Source organism: Acomys minous (genome assembly GCF_964271855.1).
Source record: "Acomys minous genome assembly, chromosome: 1".
NCBI classification, from domain to species: domain Eukaryota; kingdom Metazoa; phylum Chordata; class Mammalia; order Rodentia; family Muridae; genus Acomys; species Acomys minous.
The window spans coordinates 14,165,395-14,182,887 of NC_140483.1; the positions used below are offsets into that span (position 1 = coordinate 14,165,395).

General features: G+C 48.2%; 1 long non-coding RNA gene across 3 annotated transcripts; it reads right to left on the reverse strand.

Moving 5' to 3' along the window:
* Positions 1 to 1,175: 1,175 nt before the first annotated feature.
* Positions 1,176 to 17,179, reverse strand: LOC311604284. 3 transcript variants are annotated; one of them, XR_014781425.1, is made up of 5 exons: positions 17,077 to 17,179; positions 13,235 to 13,384; positions 12,251 to 12,358; positions 2,613 to 2,791; positions 1,176 to 1,703 (listed from the first exon to the last, which is right to left on the reverse strand). It is a non-coding gene; the product is annotated as an uncharacterized lncRNA (long non-coding RNA). The 3 variants fall into 3 exon arrangements; XR_014781426.1 differs by lacking the exon at positions 17,077 to 17,179 and adding an exon at positions 15,859 to 17,035; XR_014781427.1 differs by lacking the exon at positions 17,077 to 17,179 and having other exon boundaries at positions 13,235 to 17,035.
* Positions 17,180 to 17,493: the final 314 nt, after the last annotated feature.

Sequence of the window (17,493 nt, forward strand, 5' to 3'; positions counted from 1 at the left end):
ATTCTCTGAGTAACAACTGGATTTTCATTTCCTAATTGGCACCTGTGTGTTTAGTACCTTTGCCAATACCCAAGTCTGAGAATGGGAAGATGTAGGCTCCATCTGGGACACTTCTGGGACCTGCCTCCTTAGCTCCAGCCTCGCAAGGTTACAACTTGTTACGAAAGGACAAATCTATGAACTTAAACTCCACATATTCAATGCTTGACCAACAGTCTCTTAGGGCTTACAAGCCAAACCACAAAGCCATGTGTATCTGCAGCACACAGTGAAGGATAATTGTAGCCCGGAAGAAGCCCTTGGTCTTGGGAGCATGCTTTATGTATTCTGAAATGGAATGTCAGATCCTTGGGAACAGCGCCCAGGAGATAATGCTCCACCCACATTGGGTGACTTATGTGAGGCCAGCTTGCAAGGACTGGGAGAGTAGGTTAGATGGAGAGATTACCAGCCTGGACTCCATCTGCAAAGGTGTATTTGTGTTTTCCTAAGTGGGGAACACAGGGAAGTATCATTTGGGCACCGCACTCCGCCCACGCCCCCCCACCCCCAATTATGATTAGCTCCGTGTTGTTTGAAACCAGACACTACCTTTCATTTGCAGCACACTTCTTTGGGGAATCCAGGAAGCACACGGAGGGGGTTAGGCCCTGCGAGTGTGTGCATTCCCTAGACAATGCTCGGTCTCTGGGTCCCTTTGGTAGTGTTTATCCAGCCTGGAGTTGAAAGTGGAGCAAGAGGCAGACTTACAGAGCCCAGCTGTTGTACAAGAGGCCACAGCAGGGATGCTGCTGACAGGCTCTGTAGGTCACTGGACAGAATCTCCCCTTCCAATGTGGAGAGGGAAGTCAGGCTTTCTCACTGTCTAACAGCAGTATCTCAGGGCTTGAACAGGAACTCAGGATGCAATCAATCATGTCTTTCAAGCATTGGGTCTCCATATTCACCCAGAGACTATGGCATCTATCCATTGTCCTCGGAAAGGGAAACTGCACTCCTTTTCACTCAGGAAGAACCGCAGGGTCTAAGATCGGAGCCCTTTGAAGTGATGTAGCGAGTGACTAAAGCAGGCCACGCCCCAAAACTGAACACCAAAGCTTACTCATGAGGATCCAAACAAAGCCAGCTCTCCTGGGCAGGGCTCTGCAGTACCGAGAGCTGTGGGGTGTGCCCAGGGCTGTTGTCATCTTAGTCATTCCCAGGAACAAGCTAGAGCCAAAGCTGTACACATACCACTGTGCTTTCTCCTACAGCTCTTAGCAGCTGGAACCGGGTTCCGCTCCTCTTAGGCCCAGTTGTGTACCTGAGTGCAACTACTGTGGGATTTATTCAGCCATGTCTTCTAACAACTGTGGGAGGATGGAGGAGAGTGCGGGAAAGCGGGCCACATCACTGCCACACCACTTGTATCTCTAGTGCTGACAGACCTGAGGCATTCAGCACCCAAAGCTCCACTTGGTCCCATGACAACCTTGGGTGTGGCTCAGTGAGACCGGAAGTGTGGGCTGGAAGTAGAGGCAGGAAACAGGCAGGAAGTAGATTATAAGTAGAACTAACATGGCCATGGGCGTCCAGGACCAGGTGGGTGCTGGAGGCTGAGGTCCCTGTTTGCTGGCGCCTGATGTTTACCTCCAGCGCTGGCTGGGATGTGTCCAGTGCATCATGGGCTTTTGCTGGCCAATGCTGGCCGATCTCCTCTGGTACTTGGAGGGAAAAAATGGAAGAAAACAAGATATTTTCTTGTTTTCTCTATAGCGAGACAAAATGAAACTCCCTTTGTATCTCTCCTAAGTCTACTCCCCTCCTTAGGGGCAAGATACTTTTGCTTAGATGAAATCTGGTTTTTGTTTTGTTTTTTGAGACAGGGTTTCTCTGCATAGCCTGAGCTATCCTGGACTCACTGTGTAGACCAGTCTGGCCTTGAACTCACAGGGACCCATCTGCCTCTGCCTCTGCCTCCTGAGTGCTGGGATTAAACGTATGTGCCACCATGCCCAGCTAGTGTCTTAAACACATACTAATAACAGCTGATTTGGGAGCTGTACAGTAGACACGCCACCTTCAGAGTAAGAAGGCAGCTCTTACTCCACCAAAGTCATACTGAGAGCCTGCTACTAATGAGCATCTCAGCAGCTGCCAATTCAAGGAGAAAATAGCGGGGTGAGGGGGTGGGGGGGTGGCACATGCCTTTTAATCTCAGTACTAGGGAGGCAGAGGCAGGTGGATTGCTGTGAGTTTGAGGCTAGCCTGGTCTACAAAGTTAGTCCCGGACAGCCAAGGTTATACAGAGAAACCCTGTCTCAAAAAAAATATAAATAAATAAAATAAAAAAGAATGAGAAAATAGCCAGGTGTGATGGTGCATGCCTTTAATCCCAGCACTCAGGGGGTAGAGGCAGGCAGATCTCCGTGAGTTCGAGGACAGCCTGGTTTACAAAGTGAGTCCAAAAGCAACATGGGAAGGAAACTGTTCATCTGGCTTACATTTCTAGGTCACAATCCAACATTAAGTCAAGCCAGGGCAGGAACTCAAGGTAAAAACGTGGAGGAAGAAACCACAGAGGAATGCTGCTCACTGGCCCACCTGTAGCTTTCTTATATGGCCAGGCTTACCTGCCAGGGGATGGTGCTGCTCACAGTGGGCTGGGCCCTCCCACAGCAATCATCAAACAAGACACTCTTTACAGACAGGGCTGTAGGCCAGGCTGATCTGGGCAATCCCTCAACCGAGACACTCTTAGATGACGCTGTGCGGTGTGAACCTGGCATTCTGGATCTGTCCTCGCATGGTGCTTACAATGAAGTAGAGAGAAACATCAGCCAAATAGTAACAAGTGAGTGTTCAATTATAGTTTGTGGTGTAAGGTCAATTTATAAAATTTAAAACCAACAGGAGCTGGGTGTGGTGGTACATGTCTGTAATCCTAGCACTCAGGGAGGCAGAGGCAGGCAGATCTCTCTCTATGAGTTCCAGGCCAGCCTGGTCTACAAAGCAAGTCCAGGACAGCCAAGGCTACACAGAGAAACCCTGTCTTGTAAAGCCAACAACCACAAAACCCAACAGGAAGGCAACTGTTAGGTGTTTTTAGTTTTTGGAGACTGGTTTCTCAGTGTAGCCCTTGCTGTCCTGGACTCGCTTTGTAAACCTCGAACTCACAGGAATCCATTTGCCTCTGCCTCTCTGAGTGTTGGGATTATAGGCATGTGCCACCATGCCCAGCAACTGTCAGTTTTCTTGTTTTGTTTTTCTACTGGTGGTGCCAGGTGCCAGGGGTTGGTACAGGCTAGGCCCTTGCACTACAGCCATAGCGCTACAACCATGCCAGCCTGTGCATCACAGTGAGACCTTGCCTCAGCAAATTTACAGCACAAATATGTGGTGAAGAGCATCCATCTCCACCATCTTCTCCATTAGAACACCTCCTTATTTCCCTCTCCTTCAAACCAGTTTTAATTTTGTTTTGAGATGGTCCCACTATGCAGCCCTGACTGGCCTGGAATCCTGTAGATCAGGCTGGCCTGGAACTCAGAGAAATTCACCTGCTTCTGCCTTGAGAGTGCTGAGATTAAAGGTATGCACCATCACACTGGCTCTCACCATCACCATCACCCTCATCCTCGTCATCATTTTGTTTTTTTGAGACAGGGTTTCTCTGTTACATAGTCCCAGCTGTTCTGGATTTACAGAGCTCCGCCTGCTTCTGCCTCCTGAGTTCTGGGGTTAAAGGTGTGCATCCAGCCATGGCCAGCCCCTCAGTTACTTTTTTTGAGGAGGTGATCCTAGAGAGAATAGGTGGAGAAGAGAGGGAGAGGGAAGGAAAACAAGGAGACGGAACAGCATGAAGCACGGTGTTAGTGCTGCAGCCGGGGCTGGTGTTCCTCTGGGCTCTCTGGGATTTCCTGCCCAAGAGAAGGAAACTAAAACGCCTTCAGTTCCCTCCCATCATGAGCGAAAGCCTCCCATAGGGCAGTAGCTCCCCCAGCACATCTGTCAAGGGACAAACCATTGGTGTTGTAGGAGGGCAGCTGCTGGAATGCACTGCAATGCTAAGTGGATATGGATCCTTCAGGATTTTGGAGCGTGTGTGGTGGTGGTGGGGGAGTTCCAGATAGGATTTCTCTGTGTAGCCTTGGCTGTCCTAGACTTTGTAGACCAGGCTGGCCTGGAACTCACAGCAATCCACCTGCCTCTGCCTTCTAAGTGCTGGGATTAAAGGCATGCACCACCACACCCAGCAAAAGATGGCTAATCTTTACTGTCAGCTTGGATTGAAAAATGCCTAGGCAATCAGTAGAGCACACAGGCGTTGGTAGGTCATCCCCACAAACAGATCCTGAAGGCTCTAACCTGATGAATGGATTAATCCCTCAGTGGGTTCATCATAGGATAGTAGTAGGAAGTGGTGAAACGCTGTGACTGTCATGGCTTAGGGACTGACCGAACTGGAGTGACAGGGAATGAAGACACATATACAGAAAAGCTGGGATTAGGTAGGCTGTGCACTCCAATGGAGATGCACCCACAGCCCAGCAACTCAACACATTCACTTTATACATCTGAACAAGAGCTAAGTGTATTGTACACAACTGAACAAGGAGGTGGGATAGCTAATCTCAGTAGTTCTCTGCAGAGGTGCAGGCTCAGGTTGTGAACACCACGGAAGCAGAAGCTGTGGCTGATAGCTTCTGAATACACTGGTTTTAGCTAAAGGTCAGTTGTTTGTAACATCTGCACTTGGACCAGAGAGAGGCTTTGGGGTCCTTGACATGGCTGTGCTCATGTCAACATGCACTCAAGACTTCATCTGCTTCTGGCACACACTCAGGGCTTCCTCCACTCCCTATGGCGATGGCAAGAAGGTGGAGGAAGTAGGTCACTGCAGACTGTACCTTACCCTAGCTCTGTCCCTGACAGCCCTTTCCTCTGCTTTCTGGATCTCAGAATGGATGTAAACTGATCTTCTCTGCTATGCCTTCTCCACCAGGGTGGCCTGAGCCTCTGAAACTGGGAGCTGAAGCAAGTCCTTCTTCCTTTAAGTTGGCAGGCAGTTTGTGAGAGCAACAGGTAACTAATACAAAAGATAAAAGCACTTGCAGAACATAAGCAAGGTCCAGGTTCCATACTGAGCACCACAAAATGAATGAATGAATGCCTAAAAAATAAAGATTATACTTGGGAGGCAGAGGCAGGTGGATGGCTATGAGTTCAAGGTCAACCTGGTCTACAAAGCAAGTCCAGGACAGGCAAGGCTACACAGAGAAACCCTGTCTCTGGGGGGAAAAATTACCTTTTTTTTTGTTGTTTGTTTTTTGAGATAGTGTTTCTCTGTGTAACCTTGGCTGTCCTGGACTTGCTTTGTAGGTGAATCTCCCTCTTATTTCCTACCTTACCACATGACCCCCCTCCCCCTCCCTGATGGAGGATCCTGGCACTGAGATTCCATGCACCACACTCTTCACCAAATCTAATCAGAAGATGTACCATATAGCCTACGACCTCTAAAACTGCAAAACAAACCTTTTATTTACATCTAGCCCCCATTATTTGGTTATAGCAATTGAAACTAAGACATACAGCCAGACAAATAACCAAGAGGGATCCAGATCAGGCGCTAGAAGGTGACCCCAGCTCTTGGAGACTGAAGCAAGAAGGGCCTGGTCCCTTGAGAGGTCTACGTGTGAGAGATGTTTGCACAAGTAACAGCTGATTGCCTCCATGTTCTCAGTGAACTGGGAGATAGTGGCCGGTGCTAGCCTCTAGCATTACATCTACCATTATTCTTCCAGGAAGATAGCCTTTGTCCTTTTCTAAAAATAAAGCTGCCAGGCATGGTGGCGCACACCTTTAATCCCAGCACTTGGGAGGCAGAGGCAGGCAGATCACTCAGAGTTCAAGGCCAGCCTGGTCTACAAAGTGAGCTGAGTCTAGGACAGCCAAGGCTACACAGAGAAACCCTGTCTTGAAAAAACTGAGAAACAACAAGCAAAGAATAAAGCTTTCTCTGCTCTTCCATACGCAGGCTGCTATGCACTGCTGGGTTTTATTATCGTAAAATAATGAGAGGTTCAGAACGCCAGCCAGCTCTGGAGCCAGCCTGACTAGTCTGAATCCTCATTATCATTCTTCTATGACCTTGGACAAGTAACTTTGTCTCTGTGCCTCAGTTTTCTCATCTGCAAAGTGGGAGTGATAATCATAGGATTTGTTTCATAGCTGTCGGGAGGATTAAAAGAGCAAACAGGCCTTCAAGTACTTTAACTGAAGCCCTGTTTCTTGTAATGTGTCTCATCTTTACTTTGCCTTGCCTTTTTAAAGCACTATTCTCACGTGTTATTTACTGTGGGGCGGGCTACACAGGTGAGCACACACTTGCCATGGACAACATTCAGGCGCTAGCTCTCTCCCTCTGCCATGTGAGCCTCAGGACGGAGCTGGGGTCACTACACTTGGCAGCAAGTGGGTCCTTTCTGGGCCCCGCTTGACAGGTTTCCCTGCCACTTGACAAAAAGAAAGACTACTGAGGAAGAGAGAGGCAGCAGGCAGTAAGTGAGCAAGCACAGATCCAGGTGGGAAACAAGGGGGATGTCAAGACAGTTAAAACTCCCTTGCAGAAAGCAAAAAGAACTCACAGCAAAGTGTTTCATTTCGGACACCTCAAAGTGTTTGTCAGGGGTTACCTGGGGTTAAGAACACAGCCAAGAACCCATTTCAGGGTAGGTGTGGTGTGCTTAGTTACTGGATGGGGGCAGGCTTTCCTGCTGTTTCCTCAGGTGCCTGCACACAGGAACAGGTGGCCCTGAAGCCAGCCCAGATGAAAGGGAGGCACGAGCAGAGGGTGTTTCGGGGGCACAGCCTGAAGCCAGCCCAGATGAAAGGGAGGCACGAGCAAAGGGTGTTTCGGGGACATGGCTGGCCATCTCGGGTTATTAGATTCAAAGAGCAGGAAGTAAAGCCAACGGACAGAGGCCCAAGGGACCAGGAGGGACAGGAAGAGAGGTTCCTTTCGGCTTCCTGCACTTCAGGGTCCTACAGCTTCCCTCTCCTCTCATCTCTAGTGACAGTCACGTCTGCTGCTTTCTACTTTCAAGGTGCTGAAGATAAAACCCAGAACCTGTGTCCGGGTGAGGGCCCTGCCACGGACCGCCATCTCCATGGAGGACACACAGTTCATCTATAAGAGTGCTCGCCTCTGCCGCTCATCACCACTAACCAGTCTGACAGTATTTTGAGCTGCTTCACATATTAGTGTCAGAGAACAACACCTCACCCCTTCCTCAGTGGATAATATATGGAAAAATAGATGTTGAGCTGAAGTTGACAAATTAAGGTGGGGTATTTAAATTGCTGAGGTTCAGCCGGGCATGGTGGCACACGCCTTTAAATCCCAGCACTCAGGAGGCAGAGGCAAGCGGATTGCTGTGAGTTTTGAGGCCAGCCTGGGCTACAAAGTGAGTCTAGGACAGTCAAAGCTACACAAAGAAACCGTGTCTCAAAAAACAAAAAAACAAAAATAATTTTTTTGAGGTTCTTGTGTCTTTTTGTTGTTTTGTTGATAGTGGTTGTCTTTCCCATACCCCAGGTTAGCCTGTAACAGATTATGTATCCCAGGTTAGCCTTGAACTGGAGACAATCTCCCCTCTTTTCCCTCCCCACAGAATGCTAGGCCTGCACTAGCACAACCAACTTCAGTTGACTATTTTGTTGTTATTGTTGTTTTGTTTTTAAGAAAAGCAGAACTTCCATGATGATTCCAGCCAGTGCTAGCCCTCTGCTCTTAGCTGGGAGCTCTGAAAACCATGTTCAAAAGAAGCAGAGTTAGCCAGGAGTGATGGCGCACACCTTTAATCTCAGCACTTGGGAGGCAGACACTGGAGAATTTCTGTGAGTTTGAGGCCAGCCTAGTCTACAAATAGAGTCCAGGACAGCTAGGGCTCTGTTACACAGAGAAACCCCATCTCAAATAAATAAATAAATCAACAATAACAACAATAATAACAACAACAGGAAAGAAAGTGAGTGACTGAGCTCCAGGACTCTATGGTTGGGTCCTCCACTTGAGTAAGCTTTTCCATGGCATACTTCTGGTGTCTATGGAATAGTAGCCCTTACATGTCAAAAAGGAAAGATGGCAGGGATGTTTACCATGTATCAATACTTCGGACCCATAGAAAATGTGTTGTTATCCACCTTCCATATAGGACGGTCCTTCTAAATACTATCTCTTTTAAAATCACTGCAAGCAAGCAAACACAATACTGCAGCTTTTCCTCCCCTACTGCGGGGGACTGAACCCAGGGCACATACTCTACCACTGAACTATACTCTTAGCCCGACAGCTTTTAATACTGTGCATCATCATGTGTATGTTTTAACGTATGCATTCGAGGGCTGGGAGATGGCTCTGGCTGTACTTAGCACACAAGCATGAGGCTCTCGGTTGGATCTCGTGTGGAAAGCTAGGCACTGTGTAGGCACAGTCCCTACAGCTGGTCAGCAAGCTTCAGGTTCAGTCAACACCCTGTCTCAAAAAATACACCACAGGCTGGGCATGGTGGCACACGCCTTTAATCCCAGCATATGGGAGGTAGAGGCAGGCGGATCTCTGTACATTCAAGGCCAGCCTGGTCTACCAAGCGAGTCCAGGATAGCCAAGGCTACACAGAGAAACCCTGTCTCAACAAAACAAAACAAAACCAAACACAAACAAAAACGCCTGGTGAGATGGCTCAGAGGTTAAGAGCACTGTCTGATCTCTCAAGGGTCCTGAGTTCAATTCCCAGCAGCCACATGATGGCTCACAAACATCTACAATGAGATCTGGTGCCCTTTTCATGGTCTATGTAATAAATAAATAAATCTTAAAAAGAAAGAAAGAGCCAGGCAGTGGAGGTGCACGCCTTTAATCCCAGCACTGGGGAGGCAAAGGCAGCCTGATCTCTGTAAATTCAAGGCCAGCCTGGTCTACAAAATGAGTCCAGGACAGCCAAGGCTACACAGAGAAACCTTGTCTCAAAAAAAGAAGGAGGAGGAGGAGGAAAAAAGAAATTCTAATCATGCCAGGCAGTGGTGATGGTGCACACCTTTAATCCCAGCACTCAGAGGCAAAGGCAGTCAGATCTCTGAGTCCAAGGGCAGCCTAGTTCTAGGACAGCCAGGGTTCAAATCTTTGGCTTCACCCTAAGAATATTATAGAAAGCACTGAAAGGGTATGCATATCCAAAAAGCCACCAGCACCGGGAAGATGTCAATGTGTTGCCATTCTGGTAGTGTATGGTGAAGTCTGCCAGCATGCCCAAGTCGAACAGTGGGACTAGACACAAGGTTGGTGACCCCCCCAAAGAATGCTGATTTTGCCCCACAAGCTTGAAAATGCAGAGAAATAACGCACAGCATGTATGTGGAGGTCAGAGGGCAAGCTTTGGGAGCTGTTCTCTCTTGGGAACAAAACTCAGGTCCTCATGCCTGGTAGCAAATGCCTTCACCCATTGAACCATGTCATCAGCCTTCAAAACAGTTTTAATTTGCATTAACCCAATGGCTAACGAAGTTGAACACTTTTTTAAAAAATATTTACGAATTCTTTGAGACAGGAGTGTAGCACCACCTCCCAGCCTAAAACAAATATTTCTAATAACTTTGATCAACTTTAATCAAATAAAAGCTTGTAAAAAGCCAGTTGTGGTAGCACATGCTGGTGGTAACACTAGCATTTGAGAGTAGGAAGATCTTGAGTTCAAAACCAGCGTGGACTACATAGCAAGACTAGGTCAGAACGAAAGAGGGAGGCGCCAGTCATGCTGGCACACACCTGTAATCTCAGAACAAGAGTCCAGGACAGCCAAGGCTACACAGAGAAATCCTATCTCAAAAAAAAAAAAAAGAAAAGAAAAGAAAAAAAAGAAAAGAAAAGGAAAAAAGAAAGAAAAAGAAAAGAAAAAAAAAGAGGGAGGGAAGGGTTCTTGATACCACAGATAATGGGAGCTAACATATGTGGTTACAGATATTGTGTTCATCCATGCATGTGCATGATAAACATGTGCACGTGTGCATAGAGGTGTGTGTAGAGAGCAGAGATCAAAGTCGACTCTCGTCCTCAATTGCTCTCCACCTTATCTTTTGAGAAGGAGTCTCTCACTGAACCCGGATCTTACCAATGTAATTAGGCCATCTGGTCAGTGAGTTCCAGAGATCTGCCTTTCTTTACCTCCCAGTTTACACACATGCTGCTGCTGTACCCCGCTTTTATGTGGGTGCTTGGAATCTGAACTCAGGTCCTCATGCTTGTTGGCATACGCTTTAACCCACTGGAGCCATTCCCCGGGCCGTTTCCCTATTTTCATTCTCTGTGTAGCCTTGGCTGTCATGGACGCACTTTGTAGACCAGGCTGGCCTTGAACTCACAGCAATCCACCTGCCTCTGCCTCCTAATTGCTGGGATTAAAGGCGTGCACCACCACGCCCAGCTCCTCTAACTTCTTTGGTGGTGGACAGCAGTCCAGGCTGGCCTCTACCTCCTAAGTGCTCAGGTCACAGGCAGGTACCGCTGCCTTCACTCCTGATCACATTCCCACGGGCTCCTGAGTGCTGAGGTCACAAAGTTGTACCACATCCAGCTCATTTTATATTTTATTTTCTTAATAAATTGTGGGGTATGTGCGTGTACCACCTGCTGTGGGTGCAGGGAACAGAACCTCTCCAGCCTCTTCTTTTCTGTTTTGATACTAGAGATAAGAGAACCCAGTTGCTTGGACTATTAAGGAAAACAATACCAGGTGCTTTTGGGGTCCCAGGTAACCCAAGTTCTTGTTTCTGTGGCTACTGATCTCTAGTTTCATTCTCAAGTCTACCAAAGAAACTCAATTCCTCCTTTCCCCACAAGAAAAGTTAGCTCTCACTGACCGGCTTTATTTTGTTCATTCCCCCTTCCTTCCTTCCGTCTTTCTCAGCACTGCTAGAATAGAATCCAGGGCTCGTGCACGCTAGGTAAGTGTTCTGCCACCGAGTTACAACCCTGCTTCCTTTTCTTTCGTTCCTTTTGGTTTGCTTGTTTGTTTTTGAGACAGGGTCTCTCTGTGTTAGCCTTGGCTGTCCTGGACTCGCTTTGTAGACCAGGCTGGCCTTGAACTCACAGCAATCCACCTGCCTCTGCCTCCCATAAGCTGGGATTAAAGGTGTACGCCACCATGCCCGGCTTTGTTTTGGTTTTTTGAGACAGGGTTTCTCTGCGTAGTGTTGGCTATCCTGGACTCACCTGTAGACCAGGCTGGCCTCAAACTCAAAAGATTCTTCTGCCTCTGCCTCTCAAGTGCTGGAATAATAAACGTATGCCACCACATTCAATTTAGGAATTTTTTCTTTTTTGAGACAGGGTCTCTCTACATATCCTTTCCATCAGGCGGACATGGTAGTGCACACCTTTAATCCCAGCACTTGGGAGGCAGAGGTAGCCAGATTGCTGTGAGTCAGGGGCTAGCCTGGTCTACAAAGTGAGTCTAGGACAGCCAAGGCTACACAGAGAAACCCTGTCTGGAAAACAAAACAAAACAAAACATATCCTTGTCTCTCTTGGAACTTAGTATTTAGATCAGGTTGGCCTTGAACTCACAGAGATCTGTCTGCCTCTCAGCAGGTGTGTGCCACCACGCTCTACTTAAACAACTCTTAAAAAGAGATAATCCTCTTTTTTTCCTCAAATGATACTTGACCCTGTAAAGTTTTACCTGCTTCTTTTTTAATTTGTAGGCTAAAAAATAAAGGAATAGGTTAACCTGTTTCTCTTCTTACTTTAATGTGGTGTTCAGCTCAGCGGTAGAGAGCTTGTCTAGCATGTGTGAAGCCTTGGGTTTCATTCTCAGAACCTCAGGGATATGAGAGGAAAGCAGGACTCCACTGTAACCCTGTGTGTATAAGGAGTCACTATGGATCAAGGTGGGCACACCTGTAACCCCAGCACTTGAGGCTGCGAATTAGAGGATGGCTTGGACGACATCTCTCTCTCTCCTCCTTCTCCCTCTCCAAAAAAAAAAAATCCTAAAAACTTTTCATCACTCATTCCTCAAGGCAGACCAACACTTTTTATTAATTTTATTTTTTAATTTTTCGAGACAGGGTTTCTCTCTTTAACAGCTCTGACTATCCTGGAACTCACTCTGTAGACCAGGCTGGCCTCGAACTCAGAGATCCATCTGCCTCTACCTCCCAAGTGCTGGGATTAAACCACCACCACGCCCAGCAGCAGCCCCACACTTACCCAGTTTATTTAAGCTGGGGCAGGGTGATTCCCATGTCTCCGGTTATAGATTCCTGGAGGGTACCTCCCATCTACTCAGTGAGCAGTTACCATCCAAATGTGTGTGGACTGAGAAGAATGGCAAGAGTAGAAGCCATCAGTCACTTGATGAGTAGTGAGGTTAGTGCAGCATAAATGGTGATGTGATCCCTGGTGAATGACCTTGTACCTTTTACTTGCTGAGGAAATAAACCACACTCTGAGGGGCCCAGTTTTTCACCTTTGGACATCCTGGGAGGAGGGAAGGCACATCTTACAACTGACTCTATAATTAAGTTTGGTGTAAGCTGACAGAGATAGAACAATGTTTGAACCACAGAAACCCTTTGTGAAGTTCACGATCTAGAGAAGAGACCACAGCCTGGCAAGTAAACAAACACACCAGCTGTTAAGAAGGGAATGAGCAAAGAGACTGACAGCATGACATGGGTGGGATTGGAGAACATGGCAGAGGGAGCTGAGGAAGGACAGGAACAGAGCAGCAGCCTGGAGGACTTCACTATGGGACATGCAGGTGGCAGGAGATAGGACCTCTTCCTCTCTAGGGCCAGTGTTCCTGGCTGGGAGCAGGGCCATCTGGGGATGCTCACTGGAGATCAGCCTGAGAGGGGAGGACTACTCTGTGTTGAGATACAGCTGTGGGGCAGTTCCCGCTGAACCCAAATGAAGTGCTGAGCACAGCTAGGAAGGTGCTCTGCCCTGGATCCTCGCCCTAACTCTATGAAGCAGAGGGTATAACCCACCATGGCCAAGGAACCTCAGGGATACACTGGGGGGGTCCAAAGAGCATGGTCCAGCCTAAAATGAAAAAAACCAGGGCTGGTTCCTACCCACACCTCTAACTTCCTAGCAGGTACTCCTCTCGGTTTATAGTGTATAGGCCCATTTCCATGGTACCCAAATCAGCTGCACAGTGACTGCTGAACATTCTGCGATTTGACTTACCTCATTAAATTAAAATGTCCTTTAGGGGCTGGAGAGATGGCTGAGCAGATAAGAACACTGGCTACTCTTCCAAAGGTCCTGAGTTCAATTTCTAGCACCCATATGGTGGCTTCACAGCCCATTTGTAATGGAATCTGATTCCCTCTTCTCCTGTTCATGAAAACAGCACTCAGATACGTAAAATAAATAAATATATTTTTAACATCCTTTAGGGGAGCTGGGCGATAGTGGCACATGCCTTTATCCCAGCACTTGGGAGGCAGAGGCAGGCGGATTTCCATGAGTTCAAGGCCAGCCTGGTCTACAGAGAGTGTTCCAGGACAGCCAAAGCTGTTACACAGAGAAACCCTGTCTGGAAAAATAAAACAAACAAACAAACAAACAAACAAACAAAATGTCCTTTAGGGGGCTAGAGAGATGGTTCAGTGGTTAAGAGCACTAGCCGTCCTGCTGAACCCAGAGGACTCAGGTTTGATTTTCAGTACCCACATAATGGCTCACAACCATCTGTAACTCCAGCCCCCTGGAGACCTGATGTCCTCTTCTGGAATGTGAGGGCACTGTATACACACAGTGCAGACATACAAGCAGGCAAAATAGCAGTAACGTAAAACAAAAATAAAGGAAAAGACTTAATACCCTTTAAAATTTTTAGCAGGTGTCTGAGGGTGAAATTCAGTTGACAGAGTGCTTGACTGACATGCAAGAAGCTCTGGGCCTGAGCCTAAGAATCAAATAAAACTAGGTATGGTGGGCACACATTTGTCATTCTGCCTCTTGGGAGGTGCGAGCAGGAGGATCAGGAGTTTAACACAAACCATCCTTAGCTACAGAGCAAGTTTCAGGCTAGCCTGGACCACATGAGATGCTGTCTCAAAATATCAGCTTAAAAAAAAAAATCAGCTTAACTGTATTTAGTAAACACTTAAGAGTGTTTTGTTGGGGATCAAACTCAGAGTATTAGTATTAAATCCCATCCCATCCCAAGTTTGCACTTGCTAATAAAGAGAAGACAGAGCTGACGATGCAGCTTGCTTGGGTAGAGTACTTTCTTAGAACAAAGCACTGAGTTTGATCCCTGACACCATACAAAACCAAGTGTGGCTGAGAAGGTGGTAGCGCAGCCTTCAGTCCCAGCACCTTGGAGGCAGAGGCAGGTGGATCTCTTGAGTTATACAGAGAAACCATGGTGAAAAAAGTCGGGTGTAGTGGTGGAGCACTCCCATAATCCCAGCACTTGGGGAGGCAGAGACAGACAGATCTCTAGGAGTTTGAGGCCAGCCTAGTCTACAAATCAAGTCCAGGGCTGTTACACAGAGAAACCTTGTCTTAAAAAACCAAAACCAACCAAACAATAACAACAAAACTAAAAAAGAAAAACCAAACCTAAAACATCCCAAGTGTGTTGGCACACGTTTCCCAGCACTTGGGAGGTGGAGACCCGAGGATTAGAGAAGCTGCTTGGCCAGTGTGAGACTTCTCAGAGAAAAAGTTGACAGGAAAGGGAGAAGATGGCCTCAGTGGTGGGCTGCAAGGTGTGGATCGAGCACGTGAATATATGACACTATTATCTGGACAAGAGAGTTTTGGAGAAGGCTGAGGATCTGAGGCACATGCCAGAGACACTGAGGCAGAGGATCATGAGTTCAAGGTCAGACTGAATTACATGTTACGACCCTGTCAAGACAGGAACAGTACAAATGGAACACAAAATTAGTCATGGGTAAAAAAAAAAAAAAAGGTATACAGTAACTATAGTATTTCATTTACTTTTGTGTACGACAATTTCCGTTGGAGTGGGTAGGATTTCTTTTGTTTTTTTGGTTTTTTTGAGACAGGTTCTCTCTGTGTAACCTTGGCTGTCCTGAACTTGCTTTGTATACCAGGGCTGGCTTCGAACTCACAGAGATCTGCCTGCCTCTGCCTCCCGAGTGCTGGAACTACAGCCATGCACTGGCAAGCCCAGCAGGTAGGATTTCCTAACGGTTAGAGGCAGCAGAAAAAGGGCTCCAAACCAGTATGTTAGAACATATGTGGTGTGCAACTCTTCATCAATAGAACAGGCAAAACTCGGCTGGGCACAGTGGCGCATGCCTTTAATTGCAGTACTCGGGAGGCAGTTCAAGACCAGCCTGGTCTACAAAGGGAGTCCAGGACAGCCAAGGCTACACAGAGAAACCTTGACTTGAAAAACCAAATTAAGAAAGAAAAAAAAAAAAGATTTTTTTTCTTGAAAAAAAAAGGGGAGCTTTTTTTTTTTTTTTTAAGCAGTAGCACTCCTACCCTCCATTAGCTGGAAACAAAGTCTACACTTCCCTTAGCTCCAGTATTTTGCCACTCTTGGGGCTCCAAAACATCTTGTCTCTTGGCCAAATGCAAGGCAATGCTTCCAGAAAGAGTCAACCAGGGCAGGACTGTTATAGGCGCTGTTCACCAGCCTTCCTAGACCAGACCAAGCAGAGTTGGGCATGCCATACATCTAAGGCAAATCTGTTACTAAGAGGATATCCACTCATATTGCCAGAAAGAGCTTGTGGACTGCCTTCACATGACTACCACTGCTTCCACGATACAGACAACCTTGGTTGGGTCACAGAACCCGGACTCTGCATTAAGTAGCTCACCTGACACAGTCCTTCCATCCCTTAGAAATGTTCGGTTAAAGGCAGGAAGAAAACCTAGCAAGCATAGAGCATGACACGTTAACGTTTCTTGAAGATATGATTGATTCAATTGATATCTAACAGCCTTCTTGGATAAATCCAGCAACAAATATTTTAGTTTCCTGAAAACAAAACAAAAAAACAAGCAAAGAAAAAAAAATGCTTCTTGGCTCAAATTATAGGAATCTTTCACTGGCAGCACAGTGTAGGCTTTTTTTTTTTTTGCATATGTGCTTTTAGGATAATAACGCAGATTGCATGTGTCCATCACATCAACACTTAACACTCATTAAAAAATAATGGAACGGGAAGCCTGGATATTTTTGTTTCTCCAGGGTCTGTTCCCCACTTAAGTGACCTTGGACAAATCCATTTCTTCTCTCATATCTGATTCAGGATAATGTTTATGACAAGACTGCTTTGGGAGGGCTTGAGGTTTCACACAGAACTGTCCTTCATCTATGAAATGTATCTCCTTCATCCCCTATGGGATCTTCAAGACCCTTCTATGGAAAGCCTTCACACACAGTTGCAGAGCATGGTCAATACCATCTGGTTCAGATGTTTGTGGGTTAGTTAATGAGAACTTGAGCTATGCAGTCTGTTGCCCAAGCAACTAAGCAGTGGGAAAGCGGGAAACACAGCAAGCCCCTTAAAAGCAGCTTTTCCTTATACCTGCAGTTCTCAGCCTCTTACAGCTGACAACATTATAGACTATTATGTCACGAGATTTCTTTTCTACAGCGAGCCTCTAACAGCCAAGCGGCTGTAAAAGCCCCTCTGGGCTGGACTGGCAGCCGGGTCCTATATAACTACAGCTGTGTTGCACATTGTTTCAGAGGCTTACAACACACAGCCATCTTGCACCGAGAACCGCGGCCTAGGGAAGAGGGTGAGCCCTGTCCCTCCGCCCCGGTGCCGCCACCTGCGACTCGCTGGCAGTCTCCGTGCTGCCCGGCAGGCTGCGCCTGGCTGCCCCGCCTCTCCCGGGCTAGAGTCCGCGACCAACTTGTCCTCGGGTGACTTGGCCCGACCCTCCGGACGCGCCCGCGCTTGGCGGGAAAGAGGGCCCGCGCGGGTCCACAGCCCTTGCCGCGCGGCGCGGTCCGAAAGTGGGCGCGGGACTGGGGAGTGTGTGTGTGTTGGGGGGGCGGGGGGGGGGGGAAACGTTCTACTTGCCAGCTTCCTGCTTGGGCGCGTTTTCAACTGGGGCGAGGCGACAGCCCGGCCCCGGCCTCCTTCCCCGCCCCCACGCGGGCCGGGCGCCTCGGGGGCGCGCGCGGGGGCGGTGCCCCTCCCCCCACCCCCACCCCACAGGCCGGGCGCTGCTCCGCGGCCTGTGCCGCCCTCCCCACCTCCCCCACTTCCCCCGGTGCACCCCAAAGCTGGGCTTCGGGGGCTCGCTGGGACGCTCGCGCTCGGCGGGGAGGGAGTCCGGGTTAGGGACAGACTAGGGCGGACGGCCTCTCAGCGGGGCCCGCGGCCCCTCGGCGTGTCTTTTGTGTTTGTACACACCGCGAGAGGCGGCGGGAGGAATGGGCGGGCGGCGCGCGGGGGGAGGAGCGAGCGCGCGCCAGCGAACGGGCGCGCGGGGGG